Source organism: Diabrotica virgifera, chromosome 4 (genome assembly GCF_917563875.1).
Source record: "Diabrotica virgifera virgifera chromosome 4, PGI_DIABVI_V3a".
In the NCBI taxonomy this organism is placed as follows: Eukaryota; Metazoa; Arthropoda; class Insecta; order Coleoptera; family Chrysomelidae; genus Diabrotica; species Diabrotica virgifera.
In genome coordinates, this window is record NC_065446.1 from 34755212 (window position 1) to 34780156 (window position 24945).

Sequence of the window (24945 nt, forward strand, 5' to 3'; positions counted from 1 at the left end):
GTATTGTCGATGTACATGACCATTTAAATAGAATGTAGCTTTATCGGAAAAACAAATATGTCTTAAATAATTTGGATCTTATGAAATATTATTATCCATAGTTTCACAATATTGCAGTCGTCGATCTGGATCATCCTCTGTCAATTCGTGCACCATTTTCATCTTATAGGGATAAAATTTTTGCTTTTTTAAAATGTTTAAAACGGTCCTGTGACTTACTTAGCATTCGCGAGCAACATTTCTAGTTGAACTGGATGGATTTACTACAAATTGAGACGAAATATCTACTTGCTTTTCCTCAGAAATCTTTTTTCTACCATCCCGTTTCTTGTTTTCGACAGAACCAGTTTCAAAAAATTTGGTGACAAGCAGTCTATAGTAATGTCGATCATTTGGACGATCCGGAAAACGTTCATTAAAAATTCTTACAGCTTCATGGTAGTTACGGCCTGCTTCACTAAATATTAAAATTGCTTCACATTTGTCTACTAATATACGAGGTGGTGCCATTTTGATTGCTTTGACTTTTGAATACTAAAAATTTGCAGGTTACCACTAAAGCTCACCAAATCTGAAGTTCTTGTCAATATTCTTTACAATCAACAGTGGTAATTGCTTGGTTTTTATGACAGTTGTCAAAAACTAGACACGCCAACTAGATTATTTAAAAAATTGTTCTAACCACGATATCTTTAAACGACACAAAAGTATTTATTCTGCAAAAAAATAATTCGGTATAAACGTTCAAGAATTAAAATTAAATAAATTTTGTTATACCGAATGTCCCATATTAAAGCAAAACCAGTGTACCTACTTTTGTATTGTTGTATCGCAAAGTGTATCTCCAAACAATAAATCGTTATTAACAAAAAATATCCTTAAGGTTAAAGTAAAGTGTGATACATTTTTGAATTCTTCTTTTCAAACCCTTTCCAACGAACTATCGCACGACCCCCATTGCTATTTAAAAAATCTGAAGGGGTAGCTCTCAAGTGAAGGGGATGAAAGGGGTGACAATTTTTTTATGTTATAAAATACCTCTATTAAAATAAAAATGAAAAATTGGCAACACGGCAGTCAAAACGAAAACAAATATTGTATTTACCGTCTGCAATAAACTCAATTTTTGAGAGTTGAAACGGGAAATAAGTTGTTAAAAGTATCCAGTGAACAATATAAGACATTAAGTTAAGGTTAGTGATAATTAAAAACATTAAAATCGGTGAAATAACATCAAAATAGAACCAAGGACATACAAAAAGTAAGATCGCTAAAATTGTTAAGCCTGTTTAACAACAAAACGTAGACACGAAACTCTGGCCGATGAAATTGCGACGTTGCCGTTGTGAGTAGATTTTCCAGGTAACCACAGAAAATAACAACCGATAATAAATATACAAAATAAATACGGTAAACGCTGTCTTCTCTGCACTTTTGAGGTGGAAGACAGTGTTTGGCGCCGGAAAATGGAAAGGTATCTGGAAACTTTAGACAGTGATGACACACAGTCAGAAGGAGGGTCAAAAAGGAAGGACAGATATATGGATAACGAGGAAGATGATATTTTTAGAAAGAGCAAAAAGTTCTCGAGAACACCAACAAAAAATCAAGAGAAAAGAAATGAAGAAACAAAAATTGATCAATTATTAATAATGATGAGCCACCTCACCGATGACATTAAGGAAATAAAAAGAAATCAAAAAGAAAGCAAAGAAGCAATAGAAAAGCTCATTATAGAAAACAGAGCGCTGAGAAAAGAAAATGCGGAACTAAAACAAGAGAATATAGAAATCAAGGAGGAACTCAGAGAAATAACAAACCACATGGAAGTTATGGAAAAACACCGACGAATAAATAACGTAGTCATGAACGGTCTAAGGATAGACACATATGAACAAGCAGGGTTAAAAGAAACAACTAACAATTTCATCAAACAACACTTAGGAGTAGAGGTTAAAATAAGGAATGCTCACAAGCTAGGAGAAAAAACATGCCTCATTGAATTAGAAAACCAGGAAGAAAAAAGAAAAATAATGGAAAAAAGTATAAGTTAAAAGAAATAAGAGGGCTGAAGGTATATATTAACGAAGATGCAACCATAAGAGAACGAGAAATACAGAAAACAATTAGAAACATTGCTCAGGAAGAAAGAAACAAAGGAAATGAAGTCAAGATTGGAGTAAAAAAAATATGGGTAAACAACAACGAATGGAAGTGGAAAGACAAAGAAGGAAAAATGATCAAAACAACATCAAAAAACTAGCAGACAATTGTACCATGGGAATAACGATGACGACACAAGTACAGAAAAAGGATAACGATAATTCAAAAAAAGGACAAAAGAGAAAAAAAATGAAAACCGGACAAAAATACAAGAGAACATGTCGAAAAGAACACTTACTTTTAGGAACATGGAATGTAAGAGGCACATATAGAGAAGGTAAACTTAAACATCTAGCGAGAGAAATCGAAAAGTTCCAATTTGACATAGTAGCCTTGCAGGAGACGAAACAGCTGGGAAATGATATATTAGAAATAGAAGATACAGTGTTTTTTAATAGCGGCGGAAAGAATAGAACACTAGGCACAGGTTTTATGCTACGAAAAGAACTAAAGGAAGCAATAGTAGAATTCAAACCAATATCAGATCGAATATGTAGTATCAGGATCAAGGGAAAATACCAAAAAATCACTCTCATAAATATTCACGCACCATCTGAAGAAAAAGATAATGATGTCAAAGAATCTTTTTACAGTGAACTAAGTAGAACAATCGAAAGTATACCCAGATACGACATGAAAATTATTTTAGGCGACGCAAATGCCAAAATAGGGAAGGAAGAAGTATTTAGACCGACAATAGGAAAACATAGTAAACACAATGAAACTAATGAAAACGGACAGTTCCTCATAGATTTTGCAAGAGAAAAAAATATGATCATAATGAGCACATATTTCGAAAGAAAACAAATACACAAGGAAACATGGATATCGCCAGATAGAAAGACCAAAAACCAAATAGATCACGTGCTGATCGAAAAAGAAGAGCAGCAATGTATAAAGAAGATTAGAACACACAGAGGACCAGATGCCGACTCCGACCATTACATGGTGGGTATCAAAATGAAGCAACTGATACCTGAAAACAAAAACAAAATAAAAGAAAAGAAATGTATAAATAAACCAATTCGGTTTGCAACAAAAAAAGAGCAAGAAACATACAGAGAAACAATGGAAAGGGAACTAAAAAAGATACAAATAGAAGAACAAACGGAGAACAACTGGGAAATCATAAAGCAAGTAATGAACAAAGCAGCAAAAGAATGTAATAAACAAGAGATTAAAAAGAGGAAGGAGTGGTTCGACATAGAGTGCCAAAAAGAAATAGAAGTAAGACAATCATTAAGGATGGAAATGATCAAGAAAGAAACAACAGAGACGCATGATAGATATACAGAACAAAGACAAAAAGTAAAGAGGTTGTTGAGAGAAAAGAAGAGAAAACACTTAGATAATAAGCTAAAAGAAATAGAAGAGAACTACAGAAATAAAGAAATAAAAAACCTGTATCAAGGTGCCAGAAACGAGAAAAGAGGATACCAGCAAAAACCCATATTCGTTAAAAACAAAGCTGGAGATAATATAAGCGGCGAAGCAGAAATAGTAGAGAGATGGAAAGAGTATTTTGACGAATTACTAAATGGCAAGAATAAGCAAAACCAAAATGAATCCATAGAAGCAGAGACAGAAAATGAACAGTTAGAAGACATAGAAGATAATCCACCGAGCAAAGAACAAATCGAGGAAATAATTAGAAATCTTAAAAACAACAAATGGCCTGGAAGCGATAACATAACAGCAGAGATGATGAAATATGGTGGAAAATTGCTGAATGATTGGATACACAAAATCATAAAAGATATATGGTTAAAAGAACGAATACCAGAGGACTGGAAGGAAGCAATTATCTGCCCATTACATAAAAAAGGCGACAAAACAGAATGCAGTAATTACAGAGGAATAGCTTTACTAAATACCGTATACAAAATCCTAGGAAAATCAATAAAAGACAAACTTGAAAAAGAAGCTGAAAATATAATAGGCGAATATCAGTGCGGATTTAGAAGAGGGAGAAGCACAACGGACCAAGTATTCGTAATCAGAGAATTACAAGCAGAAAGCTATGAACACAACCTACCAACGATAGCACTATTCATCGACTTCCAACAAGCATACGATAGAATAAAGAGGAAGAAATTAAAAGAGGCGCTTGAGGAATTGGGAGTTAGCAGAAAGCTACGTAACATGATACATCTCACTCTGAAGAATACAGAAAACAGAGTCAAAATAAACAATCAATCATCAGAAAAATTTATAGTAAACGAAGGATTAAGATCCTCTGTCATCTTTACTCTTCAACTTATGCCTAGAAAAAATAATGCGAGAAGCAAAAATCAATAGAGAAGGACTCATATATCAAAGAAGACACCAAGTTTTGGCGTTTGCGGATGATGTGGTGTTACTGGCAAGAGGAAAAAAAGAGCTACAGGAGATGGTACAGAGAATAGTAAAAGCAGCGAAGAAAATGGGACTATATATAAATTCAACTAAAACAAAATGTATGGAGTGGACAGATGGTCAGTTTAGGAATGGTCAAAAGTTTAAAGTAGAAGTAGAAGAAGGAACATCATACGAATTCGAAATGGTAGAAAGATTTACATACCTAGGGGCAATAATATCACGTAAACCTATCATTAAAGAAGAAATACAAGCTAGAATAATGGCAGGCAATAGAAGTGTACATGCGCTTAATCTAATGTTGAAAAGCAAGTTTCTATCAAGAAGGGCAAAAGTACAGCTATACAAAACAACTATACAGCCAATAGTAACATACTGCAGTGAGACATGGACAATGACAAAAAATGAACAAAATTTACTGGAGATCTGGGAAAGGAAAATACTAAGGAAGATATATGGAGGAAAAATAAGGGACGGTTTATGGATAAGAAGATCAAATGATGAGTTAAAACAATTATACAACCAACCTAATATAATAGGAGTGATAAAGGCTCAGAGACTTAGATGGCGAGGTCACATTGAAAGGATGCCAAACACGAGGACTCCAAAAAAGGTACTAAACTACACTATAACTTCAAGAAAGAGAAGAGGAAGGCCGAAAAATAGATGGAAGCAAGACGTCGAAAAAGATTTGGAAAGAATGGGGCTAGAGGGCCAAAAAAGAAAAATGAGTGACAGGAAGGAATGGAGGAAAATCACATATCAAGCCAGAGAAAAGCTCAGCACATTAAGAAACGTGAAAATGAAGAAAGGAAAAAACAAACTTTTCAAGCCATGGGCCTCTAAGGCCTTTAGTGCTATTGTATATATATAAAATAAAAATTGACGGGTCCGAGCATTTTTCATATTTGTCTTAAATAACGGAGTTTACTAGGATGGATAAGACTTAATATCCACACTGTATATGAAATTAATTCGACATATTAATTTTATACTAGGTCTGGATCCCGCGTATGAAAAAAAAGTTGATTAATAGCAGGCTGAAAATTTGTTAATAGCTTAAGGGTGTCTAGTCATAGCTTAAGGGTGTCTAGTCGGACAAACTTTGATATATGGGAACACTGGAACAGGGGAGGTTTTAATTGTGGAACAAGTTAACAATTTGGAACGGTCAGACCACGAAAACGTAACATGTATTTTGTCCAACAGATCTTCCAATTGATTTGTTACCCTTTCATTAAACTCTCATGCAAAAATCAGACTGCTATTTATCACCTGTCGTAATTCCTGTCATTTGACATATTCTACGTGTTCCACTCATTATAATTCCCATTTGGTGATAAATAGCAGCCTGATTTTTGCATGAGAGTTTAATGAAAGGGTAACAAATCAATTGGAAGTTCTGTCGGACAAAATACATGTGACGTTTTCGTGGTCTGACCGTTCCAAATTTTTAACCTGTTCCACAATAATTAAAACTTCCCCTGTTCCAGTGTTTCGATATAGGCAGTGCCGGATTTAGGGTATTTGCGGCCCTAGGCCAAATTACCCCGAGCGGCCCCCGATAACTTCACGATTATGTAATTAAAGCATAAAGACTTGATAATAATAATAATATTTAAAACGTTTATTTCAATTTTACTTTTTAAAATTCGTAATACAAATAAATGAATAGAAATGCCTCTAATGTTCTATTTGAATACGGACATAAAGAGGTTGAAATGTATTTACTAATTAAATAATCTTGGTTTGCAAATTTGGCTAAAACCCCAAAACAGCTCTAACAATTTCTATATTTATAGAAATTTCGAAAACGAAAATTTATAGAAAGAATTCTGTATTTATAGAAGCCTTTGAGATGTTGGTTTTTCGAAGGATGCTAAAGATCTCTTGGACAGATCACGTGGCCAACAACGAGGTGCTGAGAAGAATGGAGACTGACAGAGAATTCCTAAATATTGTAAAAAACAGAAAAACGAGTTATCTAGGAAATAATTTACATAGGAGAAAGATACAACTTTTTACGACTCACAATGGAAGGGAAAGTAAAAGGAAGAAGAGGTTCAGGTGATAATGTGATAATGTTTGTTAATATACATTTCTTTATGAAATTATAAAAAGTTCTATCTTGTTTGATTTTTTCCATAAGTAAAAACTCCATTGACTCCACTAATTATAATATTAAGGTAAAATTTATTATCCCTATTTGTTTTAGATGAGTACCTTCCATAAAATTCACTTCGTTGCCTAGTAAAGAGAAATAATTTCACTCTAACCCCGCCTTTTTAATGTACCACAAGGTAAAGAGAATATTCTGTGAGAGTTTTGCCAATATTACCAGGTGATACTAACGTCCTCATTTGTTAGGATCATATATAACTTATGGATTCTGACATTAAATTGTTTATGTATGCAAATACGTGTTTGGATAGAACCTGCTACACTGTAGCTTGTGATGATAATATTTGAATAAGTTCTATCAAAGTATAGAAAATCTACTTAAATTATAATTTTCTTGCCTCATGTTGAAAAAATTGTGGTGGGTATTTCTTTAAAGTGTAATTTAAAAGGAAACGTGTTTTGGTCTATGCCAGATTTTATGTACCTATACAGGGTGTTTGGTAAAGAATGGGCCATAGCTTAACCTTAGATTCCTGAACTTAAAATAGGCCGATTTAAGCTAACTTACCTTAGTACAAAAGTTGATAATAACCTAAATACAGGGTGTCAAAGTTAAACTTTTATTTTATTTATTTTTGAATATTTCCTGACAGGCATGGGACAACAACACGAAATTTGGTAAGTGGTGCTGGTATTGTACAATCTACTAAATTATGTTAAACAAACGTTTATGGCTACTACCAAAGGCGTACGACTGGGGAACATGAATGGTTGACCCTTCCCAAATTCTACGCCACTGGCGGAATTGCTATTTTAGTGCAATTTTTTGATTCTTCAATACCTTTTATGTAAAAAACACACTCTTCATTCGTAACGATAAAGCCATTACTTTTCGAGATATTTGAAGCTAAAAACGAAGGAGCATAATACATTAATCAAAATAACTGTGCCTTTTCATTTTTAACTTCAAATATCTCGAAAACTCATGACTTTATCGTTACGAATGAAGAGTATATTATTTGTATAGAAAGTATTGGAGAATCTAAAAATTATGCTAAAATAGCAGTTTCATCAGTGGCGTAGAATGTGGGAAGGGTCAACCATTCACTTTCCCCTGTCGTACGTCTCTGGTATTAACCACAAACGATTATTAAACATAATTTAGTAGGATGTACAGTACCTACACTTTCTGCTAAGGACCATAAGGATATGTCAAATAGTTTTATAGTATCGGGCACATATAGTTCTTAAAGTTTTAAATAAAGAATAAATTATTAACAAAAAAAAAGAATACTTTAAAATAATTTGACATAACCGTGTGATACTTGGCAGAAAGTGTAGGCACTGTGCACCCTACTAGGTACATTATGTTGAATAATTGTTTCTGACTACTACCAGAGGCGTACGACAGGGGAAAGTGAATGGTTGACCCTTCCCAAATTCTACGCCACTGATGAAACTGCTATTTTAGCACAATTTTTAGATTCTCCAATACTTTCTATGCAAATAATATACTCTCAATTCGTAACGATAAAGTCATTAGTTTTCGAGATATTTGAAGTTAAAAATGAAAAGGCACACTTATTTTGATTAATGTATGATGCTTCTTCGTTTTTAGCTTCAAATATCTCGAAAACTAATGGCTTTATCGTTACGAATGAAAAGTATGTTTTTTACATAGAAAGTATTGGAGAATCAAAAAATTGCACTAAAATATCAATTCTGCCAGTGGCGTAGAATTTGGGAAGGGTCAACCATTCACGTTCCCCCGTCGTACGCCTCTGGTAGTAGCCAGAAACGTTTGTGTAACATAATTTAGTATAAAATACTTAATTATAATTTAGTAGATTGTACAATACCAGCACCACTTACCAAATTTCGTGTTGTTGTCCCATGCCTGTCAGGAAATATGCAAAAATAGATAAAATTAAAGTTTAACTTTGACACCCTGTATTTCGGTTATTATCAACTTTTGTACTAAGGTAAGTTAGTTTAAATCGACCTATTTTAAGTTCAGGAATCTAAGGTTAAGCTATGGCCCATTCTTTACCAAACACCCTGTATATACAGAGTGTCCCAAAAGTAGCGGTACGGGTGAAATGAACAACGGATCGAAAAACTGAAAAAAAAAACGTGTTCAATCATTTTCAAAAATCTATCGAATGACACCAAACACGACCCCACCCCCCTGGAGGAGAGTTTAAAACGGAAACCCCCCGTTTTTATTGCAGATTTGGATTCCTTACGTAAAAGTAGACAACTTTTATTCGAGACATTTTTTGGAATTGTGGATAGATGGCGCTGTCATCAGAAAAAACGATTTATCGTTATACCATAGGGCTTTTCATCGATTGTCATTTGTTTCGAGCTTCTGTCATGTGTCACAAAATATTAATATATCTACGTCATACGTCTTTGGTTTGTAACATTGGTATATGCCAATAACGTATGACGTAGATATATTCATATTATGTGACACATGACAGAAGCTCGAAACAAATGACTGTGAATGAAAAGCCCTATAGGTAAATACGGTCTAATATATCAAGAAATACACTTCCAAATGAAAAACCAAAAACACCTATCTAATATTTTTCAAAAATCTATCGAATGAAACCAATCATGACTCTCCACTGCAATCCCAGGAGGTAGAGTAGGGGATAACTTTGAAATATTAAAAATAGGGACCCCCATTTTTTATTGCAGATTTGGATTCCTCATGAAAAAATAAGTAACATTTATTCGAAACATTTGTTAGAATTGTTGATAGATGTCGCTATAATCCGATAAATACGATTTTTTAGCGCCATCTATCAACAATTCTAAAAAATTTTACGAATAAAGATGTTACTTATTCTTTCATGAGGAACCCAAAACTGCATTAAAAAACGGGGGTTCCTATTTAAGATTTTAGAATTATCCCCCACCCACCTCCAGGGCGTAGAGTGGGGAGTCGTGTTTGGTGTCATTCGATAGGTTTTTCTCAAGATATTAGACCGTTTCTATAATTGATGACCCCGGTGCAAAAACCAGCTAGGTGTATAGGTGTAGTTCTTGTAGTTTTGAGAAAAAGGAAATAAACGTGTAAGTCACGTAGTTTTATAAAATTTAATAATTTTATATTTTCTGTGGAAAACAGAAATTAAAGGCTTTTATATGTAATACTTTTCGAATTTGAATTTTTGAAAATACAGGTAAAATTTTTTTTTTAATTTCCACGTGCACGGTTGCTCCCAAAATCTAGAAAAATTGAAAATTTAAGGAAATACATCAGAAAAAAACTAAAAAATCAAGTAAATACAAAAAATAGTAGTATATTTTAAAGTAAAACATTACACAAATTATGTGATTTTTACATAAAATACAAAATGGCGGGTAAATATAGTGTATTTTAGTCATAATCACTATCTGCATCATTTTGTTCTCGTGTAATAGCTATGAAACTTAGATCTATTCTGAGCAACTCTCAGCTGAATTTACAACTAAGAATCAAGTTCCTAAAATGTTATGTGTATCCTGTATTACTATATGGATGTGAAACCTGGATCATGAAGGTTAACATGATGAACAAATTAGAAGCCTTTGAGATGTGGTCGTATCGTAGAATGCTCAGAATATCTTGGGTTCAACGCATTTCAAACAGAGAAGTCTTAAACAGAGTAGGTCAAGGCGAAGGTGACTTGATGAAGATGATAAAAAAGAGAAAACTTGAATATCTGGGGCATATAATGAGAGGTAGCAGATACAGGATGCTGCAGTTAATACTCAATGGAAAGATCGACGGAAAAAGAGGAATTGGTCGAAAGAAATATTCATGGCTCCGAAACCTTCGTCAATGGACTGGCTTATCAGCAGATCAATTGTTACATGCCGCACAAGATCGAGAACGATATCGGCAAATTGTTATGGAAGCTACCCACGCCTAAAAATTTGGGCACGGTACTTAAAGAAGAAGAAGAAGTAATAGCGTTGAAAAAAGGAAGATAATAAGCAGGAGGTACATATTTTTTACTATTGGCAATTAATTGGAAATACTGTTGTATTTCTTGCATTTAAGTGAGAGTTTTTCTTTATATGCCAATGGAATCATATTTAGGTCTATGAATGTACCTGGGTTTTTAAATAAAGGGTAATAGGTTACACTAGTAGGATTGTGAGATTCTGTAACGCACACATTTTCTGGCATTGTCGAATCATAAATAAATTCGGTACTTGGATTTTGTAAATGGTTTTTTCTTGACAACTGAAGTCTTTTTAAAGAGTGCCTCTAAAAATGAGATAACATCAAAAATCATTTCTTGTGTAACACGCTCAACAGCAAACTTTCTACCGTAGCTTACTACCATAGAGTACCACGCTTTAGGCAAATATAATATGTATTTTTTTGCACTTTTTTTGTTCTGTAGTACCAAAATCACGATCATATGGTAGAAAGCACGCTCTGGAAAATGATGTACTATTTTTAAAAATCGTTTATTATTAAATAAAACTTTTTGTTAACAAATGAACCATTACAGCATTTTGTTTTGCCCGGCGCAGTTGTCAGAAAATATATAAAGAGTTTTTACTTGGTCGCTTATATATTTTTTAATAAAATGCCATAAATACGAGGTAGTCTCTATGCAACCCTTTTTTGATATAGTTTCATCTGACTATCTGATCGAATAGTCGATTATACACGCAAATCTGCCGTGCATAAAATATCTCCCCTGTTGTTAAGACAGGTACAGGTAGATTTTGTTGGTAGTCAAAACAGATTGTTTCACTAAATGGGTCCACTCTTGCCAGCTCTGTTTTTTCTTTAAGATCATCATAAAAGGCTTGCGCTTTTCGCAAGTGAAATTCTTTTTCAACTTCCAACCTTTCAGGGCAAAAACCGGTCATGTGCAGCACCTAGCCGCTTTTTGCGATCAATAGGATCAATTTTCTCAATAAAATTACAAACCGCTTGGCGCAAGAATGGGTTACGTAAGGATAGGCATCAAACTAACTATACATTATACGTGGACGGCTCATGCAGCAAACGATACGGAGTATTTTTTTGAGTCAAAATCAGCGAAAATCTCATTTTAGGAAAAAATGGTCTTTAGCCGGTTTTTGCACCAAGCCCTTCAATTATACGTTAAGGAATCCAAATCTGCAATAAGAACTGGGGGTTTCTATTTAAGATTTTGTAGTTACCCCTCACCGCACCTCCATGGGGTGGAGTAGGGGTGGGTCGTGTTTGGTGCCATTCGATAGATTTTTGAAAACTATTGAACAAGTATTTTTCAGTTTTACGACCAGATGTTCATTTCGGGTAATATTCGACCGTTCCGTTACTTTTGGACACTTTATAAATATGTATAATATGAAACTCAAAGCTAAAATCAATATCAATAAAAGAATTAATATTAAAATTAAACTCACCATGCTTCCGGGTTGAACCGCGTTATTGGCATCTAGGCCGAGCTTTCGACGTTCTCTCTGACGTCATCTTCAGGGCTTCCGGGGTCTCAGTCTCCTGAGGCTCCAGACACTACACTCACTACTCACTACTCAAAACTCGATTTATTATTTCATATTTTATTTTATTTCGTATGAAGGTAATATTATGAGACTCAGTTATTTAAATGATTTTTAAATTAACTGCTGCAAAATTTAACAGACATAAAATACTGTAGGAACCTTTTTTATTGTTAATTTTATTTGTTGCTTTGCGTTTAACTATATTTTTCAATTTTTTGCAGAAAAGAAGTTCTTCCTCTTTGTTGAAGTTTGTGCGACGAAGTTTTTTAGATTTGTCCATTTTTACTAGAATTTATATTATATCAACTGATAAAATTATAAATTATCATAAAAGCCCGCAAAAATTACGCTATTTAATGTAATTATTTCCAGTTTAGTTCAAATAAATCATAATTCAGTTTAAACAACAGTATAAAATTTCATTAACAAACACTTTACTTAAATAATCCCTTAAAATGAATAATTATGAAATCAAATAATGTTAACAGCCACTTTAAAGACCACTTTAACATAAAGTCTCCTGTTAGTCAAGTCAACTTTTTGGAATAATTAATATGGAATCATCCGTTAGATTTCAGGTGTTTACTTTAAAAGCACTAAAAATACGCAAAATTTGCTTCCGATGCTTTTTAAATGCATTACTTTTTTTCGAATCCTGAAAAAACTAAGTACTAGATATTTTTGAAAAACTTAAACGCAGATTGAAATATTACATTATTACCGAGGTCCGAAAGTCCCTTAGAATAACCAAAAAGTTTATTTTGAATGAGATATTGGAAATTAAAAGTCACACTAAATGTTCTCTTTTTTTCACCCCTCTACCTTATTCAAATAAAAATATTATAGAGGTTTTCAGGGACTTTCGGCATTCGGTAATAATGTAATTTTGCATTCTGCGTCTAAATTGTTCTTCTTCTTCTTTCTTGTATGTAGACTTTAAAGCCTGTTTCTTCTTCAAGACTAGCCTCCTAAATTGTTTAAATTATCGTACCATCTTTTTCTTGGTCTGCTAATACTTCTTTGTCCATTTGGTGACAGGTGGGAAACTATGTAATGTAATGTTAATTTATACGTTTATAACGATAATTTCCACCTCCACTAGGTTCATCCCTTTTTGTTTTGCAATGTATTATGTTTTTTATCTTTTGCTCATCACTGTATACGCGTTGCGGGCGCGCTGTACTATTTATACATACATGCACATAATATACATATATATACGTACAGAATTAATTTCGGTGAAGCAATGACGGTCGCGAATTCAATGCTTTTTTTTTATTTATTTTTTTTTTTATTAGAAATAACCCGCATCAACCATAAAAGGTTATTAGCGGTGGTACAATGATACATATTAATTTGATACAAAACATGAACTATTTTACAAAGTTTTTTTTTACAGAGTTTTTACAAAGTTGATTTTAATTTATGGTTGTTCTGAAACGTAGTATTCATATTTGGTTATTTAATTTAGTTTCCTTTAAAAACCTAATGATTTTGTCACAATCCGCACTGTTTAACACACACTTTATATCACATGGTAGTCCAGTAGCTTGTCTTTGCAGATGATATAATGGACAGTCTATAACAATGTGACCTACAGTTATATTGGCGTCGCAGGTGTACCACATTTATTGATTTTTTTTAATTGAGGTTTTCTTGGGAAACATCTGTATCTTCGGAGTTATCACCTTCAGTTTGATCTAGATTTAGTTGACGACGCATTTTCTTCCTTCGTTTAATTCTAGATTTAATGCGTCTGTCTTCGAGTTTGGGGTAGATTTCTGTTAGCAGCATTGCCAATAGTCCTGTTATGTTTTTGGTGTATTCTTGTGCATACTTAATTGATTGGGGGAACCGTGTGCATCATCCAGAAAGCTGACTATCTCTGTATAGTTTAATTCAAACAGAGTTGAAGCTTTATCAATAAATTCCTTTGCAGGTTGGATAAGTGATTCAGTAGACACTGTTTCTCCAGTTTTTGTATCAGATTTAATGACTCTTGGCTGTTTTGTTGATCTTGCTTTAGGTTTTGTAAAATCTATTTCTGTGTTTTCTACCGGTGGTGTATCAAGTGGAGACGATATTTCAGAATGAGAACGTTTCGGTATAGTAATTTCTGTAGGGAGTTCTTGGGAGTCCATTACTTCACCAGTGTTTTCTGTTTGATTCTGGACAGAGTGATTTTTGTCTTCAGCTGTTGCATTACAGGAAGAAATAGAGTCTTGGTCAGTTTGGGATGTAGGTATGGACGGGTTTGACTGGATGGTCGTATAGGTACATGTCGAGGCGATATGACCAGATTGATGACAGAGATAGCAAGTGAGTCCATCAGAAAGAAAAATTCGGTAAGATGTATTATCGAAGTCAATGAGAATTGATTCAGGAATAACAAGATTGTCGGCAGGTGTATAGTACACCTGCCTACGAAAGCTTAATACGTGACTATATTGAGGATCTTGAATTCCCGCTCTTAAGAAATACATCGGTGAAAGAAGATGAAAGCCCTTCTCGGCAAGATATTTTTCGAGAATGTGATGAGGAATAGACGGACAGACACTAGACAGCAGTAACCTATTAGCAGGAATGACTAGTCTTTTTGCTCTGATAACATTATCTCCTATTTTTATACCTCCGTAGTCTGTTAAAAAAGTTTTAACAACTTCTTTGCTGGAAAGGTAGATGCAGATTCTACCGTTAGAAATTCGTGATGAAAAAAGTACATTTTTGGGTTGTACTAGTGATCCTATTGCTGTAACGTAGTCTTCTAATTTTAGTGTGTCTACTGCTGGGATAGTAACGGCTTGTAGTTTCGAAGGGAATGTAGCTGCTTTCTGTTGGGTAATTGTAGAGTAAGATGGTGTTTGTTGATCGGGTAACATTGGAGGACCCCTGTAGTCAGAAGTACCAGCCATCGGATAAAATTGTTAAATACTTTTTATTTTAATTTTCTTATTTCGTTTCATTATATTGTAATTGGGTCAGTACGACTCTGCCAATTACAAAGTATTTAACTTATCGAAGATAAGCCAAAAAACAACTTTTTGTTAAACACCTTTGAATTTACAAAACTGTATGACTGGATTGAAATTCTATAAGATTTTGATGAAACCGTAAATATATTGATAAAAGTACTTACGGCAATCAAATCACAACTAATAACTAAAGTACTGGTTATGTTTCTTATAATTAATTTAAAGATTTACTATGGTAAAGCGATGAAAAACTTCGAGACTAAATTTAGGTGTACTTAATCAACTAGGTTCAGGACCGCACCTCTTCAATGCTTTTCCCCATCAAAAAAGTGCACAACGTCGCTAAAGAAGTTTTCACTTCAAAAAATTAAATTAAATTGTTCTTTTTACACTTATATTTGTAACATTTATTTAACCTGGAGTTTATAAGCACTAATTAGTCTAACTTATTTAAAATAATCTGATTACCGCATTCCACACCTACAATTATGAGAAAAGTTAGTAGCGGTGGCGAGTTAGGTCCACGAGTATAAACTCTTCTCTCGCGGGATAAACTTTTCATTATATTCGAGAAACTAAGTAATTAACATAATCTAATTGAATTACTAAGTAGTTTTAAATGTTTTCAAGTGTCTTTGAGGGTTATAATTATACTGAAGTGTAAGCTGCAATTTATCTAAATGGATCTATCTCGAATGTAAACAAAACACGAAACTTCAAAGCGGCTTTGTAATAAAAATAAAGCAAAACTTTGCTCCGGCGTTTTCGTCTTTCATGTCGAAAGAGCCTTCTTGTTGCACTAGACAGTTTTATAAGGGAAACATTAGCCAAGATGGTAAACAAAAGAAAACTTTGATTAAAATTTCGAACAATAGGTGCGTCGGCAAGCTAACTTGATAGTTTAATTGTGTTTTGTAACTCTGATAAATACTTTTTCGATTTAAATGTTAAATTTTCTGATGAATATACATTTTGAATTTGCTGAGAGTGTTCGAAAATGGCTCAGAATTTTCATTTAGAAAAGGGTGGGTACGAGGGAGGCACTAGTTGCAACCCAGGTGCTACCCTAGAATTACTACGATCAAAGGAAATATACTATGTAATGATGTGCTTTATAGTATCAAAAAGCGTTCGATTATAAGTCGTTTTTTTTTATAAACAAGTGGATATTCGGCAACAGTTTTTGGAGATAACTTAGACGAATGTATATTTGTATATTTATAAAGAAAGTACCCCAAAACAATGTGGCTAATAAATCAACCGGAACCTTAATATTTTATATTATTTTTATTGTTCAATATAGTGAATTTTGTAGAAAGTTTTATTAAAATTTTTTTTCCATGAAATCACGGTTTAGCATCAATATCATAGGCGTGCGGTCCATGGAAGCGGGGGAAGCACCGCTTCCCTATACTTCCATATAAAAAATACATATATTATTAATTAGTATTTAATTATCAACAGTGTTTCCCTAATCTAAGTAATCTATTATGTAACTAATAGGCATTGAAACATTATTAAAAATTGATCGCATACGAACGGTCTCAAATAAGCACACAATTCAACGATTCAGTCCGGTCCTGACGGAAGCGCATCTCAAAATCGCTGCTTTCATGCATTTGTCCCGTTCAAAAATTGGTCAGGGTTTAATAACCTCACCCGCTAGTCATGTTCCTTTCACGCGAATTTTGATACGCCTGGAAGCGCTCGTCCGACCGCTTCCGATTCCGAAAACGAGAAGCGGAGTCTGTTACTGCTGCTATAAGTGGTAGGTATTTAGGTGCAAATGGCTCGATTTCAATTTTTTGCTTAATATTTTTACTAATATTTTATTTGACATTTTGAGATTTTTCCTTTTACTGATATTTTATAGTACCTACGACATTTTACAGACGAAGTCAAGTGACATTGCATTTTGTGTAAGACAATTTGATGACTTATGATGATTAAAAAATGAGCTGTTTAAAAATATTTGGGATAAAGCTGAAAATATGGGCTTCGAACCTAAAAGAAAAATAATGATGATTGATATTGTCGGCGAAAGAGAGACCTATCGACGATTATACATCGAAATTTTTGATAATATTCTACAACAAATGAATTATCACTTTGAAAATTTTAAAGAAATAAAATATGTAGAATTATGTAATTTTAATATGTCTAATTATAATTCATTAAAATCTCCCACAGAGGTATGTACCTATTTAATTCAGTACGATTAAATTATGATTTTTTTGATAATCTAGCTTTGCATTGTCAGTTAAATGTCATTTATAAAACACCTGAAATTAGTGATAAAAAGAAATACTTAGGAATCCGTTGAATTTTTTGAATACTACTGGTTTAAATCAGTCTCTGTGTGAAGTGGGCAAGTTGTGTGAATTAAGTAGTAGGTACTAACTATCCCAGCTACAAGTGCATCAGTTGAACGAAGTTTTTCAGTATTAAAACGCATCAAAAGTTTTACAATAAATTTTACAAGTGAAGACAGACTTTCCAAGTTAGCCCTACTATCCATTGAAAAAGAGTGCATTTATTAAACAATTATCAGAAAATCCAAAATTTTAGGACGATGTTATCGACAAAAAATTTGCATTGGTTGATAAGAGAATAGGACTCAAGTATAAGTAAATAAGTGTCATATTGTTGAAAGTTGTGTGTTATGGAAGGTGATTCGAAATCGGAATATAAAAACAATTTTGAATAGAACTCTTCTTTTTAAGTTTAAAGAAACCAAGCCTGGAGCAGGGACTCAACCCTGAGCAAGCAGTACAGATCGATGATAAGTCACTAGATATACGATATACTAAGTCACTAGAGTCACTAACCTGCATTGATCGGGGTAGGATTTCGTTTGTGAGTCCTTGTATCCAGCACTCCCACATAATAAGCACTTTGCTGATAGAGAGCCCATATAGCGCATCAGAGTGCTATCGGAGGGGAAGTGGATAATATGAAGCATTGGGGCCAGATGGAGTGACGCCCGCTTATAAGAGTAAATCCTCCTTGCCTCAATGAATTTGTATCACCCGAATCTTATTCTCAAGGCGTGTGCATGTCTCTCAGACTGGGTTAAACACTATACCTAATTTTTTGTAGTTCTTGTTTTTAGTCGATATAAGTTAACAGGTAATACATTAGGTATATACCTATTAAGTAGGTATATGTTTTGATCTCGACCCTCGTAAGAAAATATTTGTTAAACCCTAAATGAATCGCTTCCTCTTCCGAAAATGTCACCGCACGCCACTGATCAATATAGATATGATTAACATTGCATTTTATATCGGAAACCCATTTATTGCTTTTAAATATTATTTTAACATGTATAATGCCATCAAAGTAGAGATTAATATAAAATTATTTAAAGTGTTTACAATTTATTCCTACACGAAAAATAAATGTTCCGTTGTTAAAATTGATTTTAACCTAATACTCCAGTTAATGAGAGCAAAAACAGGATATTATCTCCAAATTCTATCCTACTGCATGGATTTTATTGAAATTTTGGGAATAGGCTCTACTTATCTCCTAATTCAAAGTCTATCCTATGCCGATGTTCGCTTTTATCTTGGCGGTGGTTCCCACTAGTGATGTAACGAATGTCATTTTCTGAACATTCGCGAATACGAATGCGAATATCTGCTACTGACATTCGCGAATACGGATGCGAATGCATTTGTTTCCTAAATTTATAATGAAAAGTTAAATGATATTGAGTGTAAATCAATCTGAATCTTAAGCTTTATTACATAGTACCAAATAATAAAAAAAGTGAAGGCTGATAATGTGATTATACAAGGTTAAGTTCTATCTATTTATTGCCCTTCATTTGTTCAAATTTAAACGTAGGCCTCCCCCATATTTTCCACTCTTCTCGGTTCAGTCGATCTGATCCCTGTGTATCTTTTTAGGTCATCCGACCATCTCGTCTGTGGTCTGCCCCTTCCTTTTTGTAGTCCCAAGGTCTCCACAGTCTCCAGTGAGTTATCGCTTCATTCCATCTTCCACCTCTTTGTCTGCTGTTGTGTCCTGCATATTTCCATTTGAGAGTAGCTGCATGTTTGAGGTTAGGTTTTAGGTTACGTTTTATTATTAAAAAAGATGAAAGGTGAATAGATTTTATTATCCTAATATTATCTTAAAATTATTTTTTTTCTGGTTTTCATATTCGCAAAACATTTGCACAAATTTCGCGAATGCGGATGCGAATGCGAATATGCAAAAACATGCGAATATTCGCGAATGCAAATGCGAATACGAATATTCGTTACATCACTAGTTCCCACCCCTTCTCGGGGGTGGAAGTGACTAAAGAAACTAATTCTAAGCAAAAACTGTTCTATATTTTTTTGAAAACTCAATACTTTTTCGAGTTATTCGTGGTTGAAAATTTGCCATTTTCATTGAAAAATATTACTTTTTTGTACGGTTTTTTGCGATCACCTTAAAACATATGCATCTAACGAAAAAATATACAAACATTTTTGTAGCTTATGAAAAATCAAAGAGATTCGTTTCTTCATAAATCTTCTAGTTACATATAATACAAAAAGGGATAAGGTAGGTGAAAAAAAAAAATTTTTTTTGGTGCATGCTGAAGTTTAACTTAAAATGACAGAGAAATGGTCGATTTTAAGGGTATAATGCTACGACTATCTTTTGAAGTGCTTGAGACCTTTAAAATAAGCACTGTTAAATGTCGATTACATTCTAACTAAAAATATTGTGAAAAGAATTAATAACTAATTATTTATTTTCAGATAAAATGCGAAGTATATTATTAACCCCTCATCCACTAGATTTAAATGCATCGTTTTACTTCTGCAATACCTTTTATTATAGTGTTATTTATATCAAAAATAAAAAACCAGTTTCAATTTCGTTGCAACACGAAAAACAGCGCATCATTATTCCTGTTCAATCAAAGAGTGCAGCAAACACTTCTACCGGTTTCGAAACTTATTAGTCTCTCATTAGGAGGTACATATGCTGCTCTCAACTCTCTGACCCAACTAGGACAAACCCGGCGTGCAGTCACGGATTGCAACGAACGAAATGGCAGGGATGCTCTAGCGGCAACTGCTAGCAAAAAACTAAGTTTTCCATCTAAGGGAGCGTTCAAGTATTACGTAACGCAATTTTTGAAGATTTTTTGACCCCCTTTCTCCCATCTAATGCACCGTAACGTTTTTATGCACCCCCTGCCCCCTACCTAAACGTTACGTAACACCCAAGTGACCATTTGAACCTAAATGGAAAACTAGGTTGCGAAAAGTACCGGAAACTCGGTAAAAGAAGTTTGTTATTATTTAAATCGCATTTGAGGTAATAATAACAACTTACAATCATCATCCAGCCTCAAAAGTCCACTGCTGAACATAGGCCTCCTCCCCTCGTTTCCAACCACGTCTATCCTGCGCCGCTCTCATCCAGTTTTTATTTAGCTTTCTTACGTCGTCTGTCCATCTTGTAGGCAGTCGACCGACGCTTCTCTTGACTTCTCTTGGCCTCCATTCCAATAACCTTTTTATCCACCGCCTACCTGTCATTCTGGCAATGTGTTCTGCCCATCTCCTCTTCAACCTGGCCATCCTTTTGATGACGTCAGTCACCTTTGTTCTTCTCCTGATTTCTTCGTTTTTGATTTTGTCTCGCAGAGTTATTCCTAACATTGAGCGCTCCATTCTTCTCTGCGTTACTCTTAGTTTGGTAGCCGAAGCAAGTGTTTCTGATCCGTACGTCAAGACTGGGAGGACGCACTGATCAAATACCATTCTCTTTAGGCATGTGGGCAACTCACTTTTAAAAGTTTCTCTCAGTTTTCCAAATGCTGCCTACCCAAGAACGATATTCTTCTGTTTAGTTCATGTGTCTGGCTATCCCTGTCAATCGTAATTTCATGTCCCATGACATGAAATATGTCCAAAACTTACAATAATAATCTTTTATTACTAATTTTACATTTACATTTACATTTTCCCTGCTTGACCCCATCCTTACATACATTTTTGGTTTCATCCTTTATTGTTCTTCTCATGCATTCTTCTATTTTATCTTTTTTAATAAAAACAAAATAAAATAATATATTTATTATTTCAACATTTTATTTTGCTTAGTAAAAATTTTTGTATAACAAATAATATACGATGTTGCCAGTAGTTTCGGAAAAATAGTGAAAAAAATGTGTAAAACTTTTTGTTCTTCAACACCCTGTATCGTGAAAACGCATGCCGTTACAAAAATTTTATACTAAGCAAACCCTAATTATTTTTCAGTTTTTAGAGATCGTGTTACCTTTTTCTGAAACACCCTGTATATAAAAGATGGCACTTATGGAATAAAATTTCTTCTGTCCTTGTTTTAATCAATTTTAAAAAACACTGAGACCCGTAGATTTTTAAACATAAATTTAAATGTACAGGGTGAAATGAATGCAAGCCTGCCGTAGTCCATAAGCTTTATTTTTTAACATCCTGTATATTTTTATATTTTTAAAAGCTGCTTAACAATCTGATTTCATGGTCTTTATGAATAATACAGGGTGATCATTTAAAATTATAATGTATGGAAACCACTTATGGAATAAAATTGTTTTTGTCATATGTCATTATTTTAGAAAATTATAAAAACGCTAGGATACGTCAACTTTTAAATTCAACTATGGACTATTTAAACATAAATTTGAATATACAGGGTGATTCACTTAAGTCTAGAATAGTCCATTATCTTTAATTTTAATTAAACACCCTGTATATTTTGGCTTTTAGAAGCTTATTAACAGCCTCATCTCAAAAATGTGTATTATGTAGTGTCTATTATGAATAATGCAAGGTGAAATTTTGAAATTATGTATAATTTTCGTCAAGATATTAATCACATAAAACTTTGAAGTTAATAAGTCAGGAATCACACTTTAAATAAGGGTATTATTATTTTTTAACTATCTATCAATTTTCTCAACTAAGTAGGTATCAATATATGTACTTAGTGGGTTTTGTATTTAATACTTTTATTTAAAGACATTTTTAAATAATTTGAAAATTTGCTTATTTAAAACATTAATGAATACCTACTGCAGAAAAAGATTTCAGAAAACATACATGATTTATGAACATGTAGTTCCCTCTGCAAGCTCTTAAATCCCATCTGTATCTTTTTATCTTTTGTTGTGGAGAAAGGTCCAGCTAATTATTGCAAACACATGTTACTGTGCTTCATCTGTGTTACAAATTTTAAGATTTTTTCACTTGAATAGGTACTATTGTCCTGTAGTCGGAACACGAGCAGAGCGTGAGGGTGCAACATATACAATTCAGGGGTCTATGTAAAACATAAAAGAAATTCCGTAGTTTTTTTTTCGTTTAAGTTAAAAAAAATGTTACTTAACGCGCTGTTCGAACCCTCCTCCCCCCATGTAACGCGCCGTAACGCATTACAAGACCCCCCTCCCCCAAGCTGCGTTACGTAATACTTGAACGCCCCCTAATAGCACATAAAACAACATCCAAAAATGTTATTCTACATCCTACCAGACTGAAAACAATGGGAACCTTCTCTGGCAACACCTCCGAGACTTCTACAATTTGCAAGCCATAACGGATGCTGAGACTAAGAAAGTCATCAATTTTTGCACCATATCTCACATAGTTTGAATGTAATATGTCGGTAAAGTCAGCAGCACCACTTCATAAGACCAAATTCAGACTAAGACTATATTTTATTGCTAATTTATTGCTAATTTATTACGCAAAGGAAAAATTTATTGCTGTAGCCGTTTCCGAGAAACAGTGGGTGCTGCTAGCTTTACGGTAAAGCTAGCAGCACCCACTCTATATCTCGGCAATGAAAAGGAGTACAGGTATCATTTTAACGGCATATTTTATTGCTATTTAATTGCTCTTGATTGGTATATTAACCAATCCTGAAAAGCTATCCCATCATCCCCTAGCGTAAAACTCACCCCCAAAAAGATGATGAAAATCGAAAATTCAACACCAAGGAATTAATTGCTAATTTATTGCTAATTTATTACGGAAAGAAAAAATTTATTGCTGTAGCCGTTTCCGAGAAACAGTGGGTGCTGCTAGCTTTACGGTAAAGCTAGCAGCACCCACTCTATATCTCGGCAACGAAAAGGAGTACGGGGATCATTTTAACGGCATATTTTATTGCTATTTTATTGCTCTTGATTGGTATATTAACCAAACCCAAAAAACTACCCCATCATCCCCTAGCGTAAAACTCACCCCCAAAAAGATGATGAAAATCGAAAATGCAACCCCAAGGAATTAATTGCTAATTTATTGCTAATTTATTACGGAAAGAAAAAATTTATTGCTGTAGCCGTTTCCGAGAAACAGCGGGTGCTGCTAGCTTTACGGTAAAGCTAGCAGCACCCACTCTATATCTCGGCAATGAAAAGGAGTACGGGGATCATTTTAACGGCATATTTTATTGCTATTTAATTGCTCTTGATTGGTATATTAACCAAACCCAAAAAACTACCCCATCATCCCCTAGCTTAAAACTCACCCCCAAAAAGATGATGAAAATCGAAAATTCAATCCCAAGGAATTAATTGCTAATTTATTGCTAATTTATTACGGAAAGAAAAAATTTATTGCTGTAGCCGTTTCCGAGAAACAGTGGGTGCTGCTAGCTTTACGGTAAAGCTAGCAGCACCCACTCTATATCTCGGCAATAAAAAGGAGTACGGGGATCATTTTAACGGCATATTTTATTGCTATTTAATTGCTCTTGATTGGTATATTAACCAATCCTGAACAACTACCCCATCATCCCCTAGCGCGAAACTCACCCCCGAAAAAATGATGAAAATCGAAAATTCAACCCCAAGAAATTAATTACTAATTTATTGCTAATTTAATACGAAAAGAAAAAATTTATTGCTGTAGCCGTTTCCGAGAAACAGTGGGTGCTGCTAGCTTTACGGTAAAGCCAGCAGCACCCACCCTATATCTCGATAATGAAAAGGGGCACAGGGCCCATTTCAACGACATATTTTGTTGCTAATTAATTGCTCTTGATTGATATATTAACCAATCTCGAAAACTACCCCATCATCCCCTAGCGCGAAACTCACCCCCGAAAAAATTATGAAAATCGAAAATTCAACCCCAAGGAATTAATTACTAATTTATTGCTAATTTATTACGAAAAGAAAAAATTTATTGCTGTAGCCGTTTCCGAGAAACAGTGGGTGCTGCTAGCTTTACGGTAAAAGCTATATCTCGGCAAGAAAAATGGGTACAGGGTCCATCTTGGCGACCAATTTTATTGCTAATTATTTTTAATAATTCTGTCAAAATTCCGTCATGTCAATTCTGTAAATATTCTGGACGCTACCGGAAAGCCTCTGGAACGAAAATAATAAACAAAAACCAAAAGTGGTCAACGAAAACACCATGGTTTACACTAGAGGTTAAATAAAACTTTCACCAAAAAAAAAAGAAAGCTTTCCTAAAATATAGGTCAGAAAAAACGAATGAATCATATGAAAACTATAAAAGAGTAAGAACTGAAACTCATCAATTGGTAAGAAAAACAATAACAGATTATACTGGGAAAGATTCACAAAAGGACTAGAGATGGATTTCTATGGACAACAGAAACAAGGCGCTTCATAAGACAACAAAGAAGCGAAATGAAAGAACTAGTTGAAATAGAACACATAAAAGAGGATACGTGGGTGGCCTTCCTGACAGAAATTTTTAAAAAAGAAAACGAAAAATCTTTACCAGAAACACCAAATAAAATCAAATACCAAATGAACTCTTATAATATGGTGGTGTACGTACAACAA

At 33.9% G+C, this 24945-nt stretch overlaps 1 protein-coding gene across 1 annotated transcript in view; it reads left to right on the top strand.

Annotated features, from left to right (window-relative positions):
• Nucleotides 1-24945, top strand: part of LOC126883563 (laminin subunit alpha-1-like) — a 375906-nt gene that overhangs the window by 198120 nt on the left and 152841 nt on the right. The gene's annotated exons all lie outside the window — the stretch shown is intronic.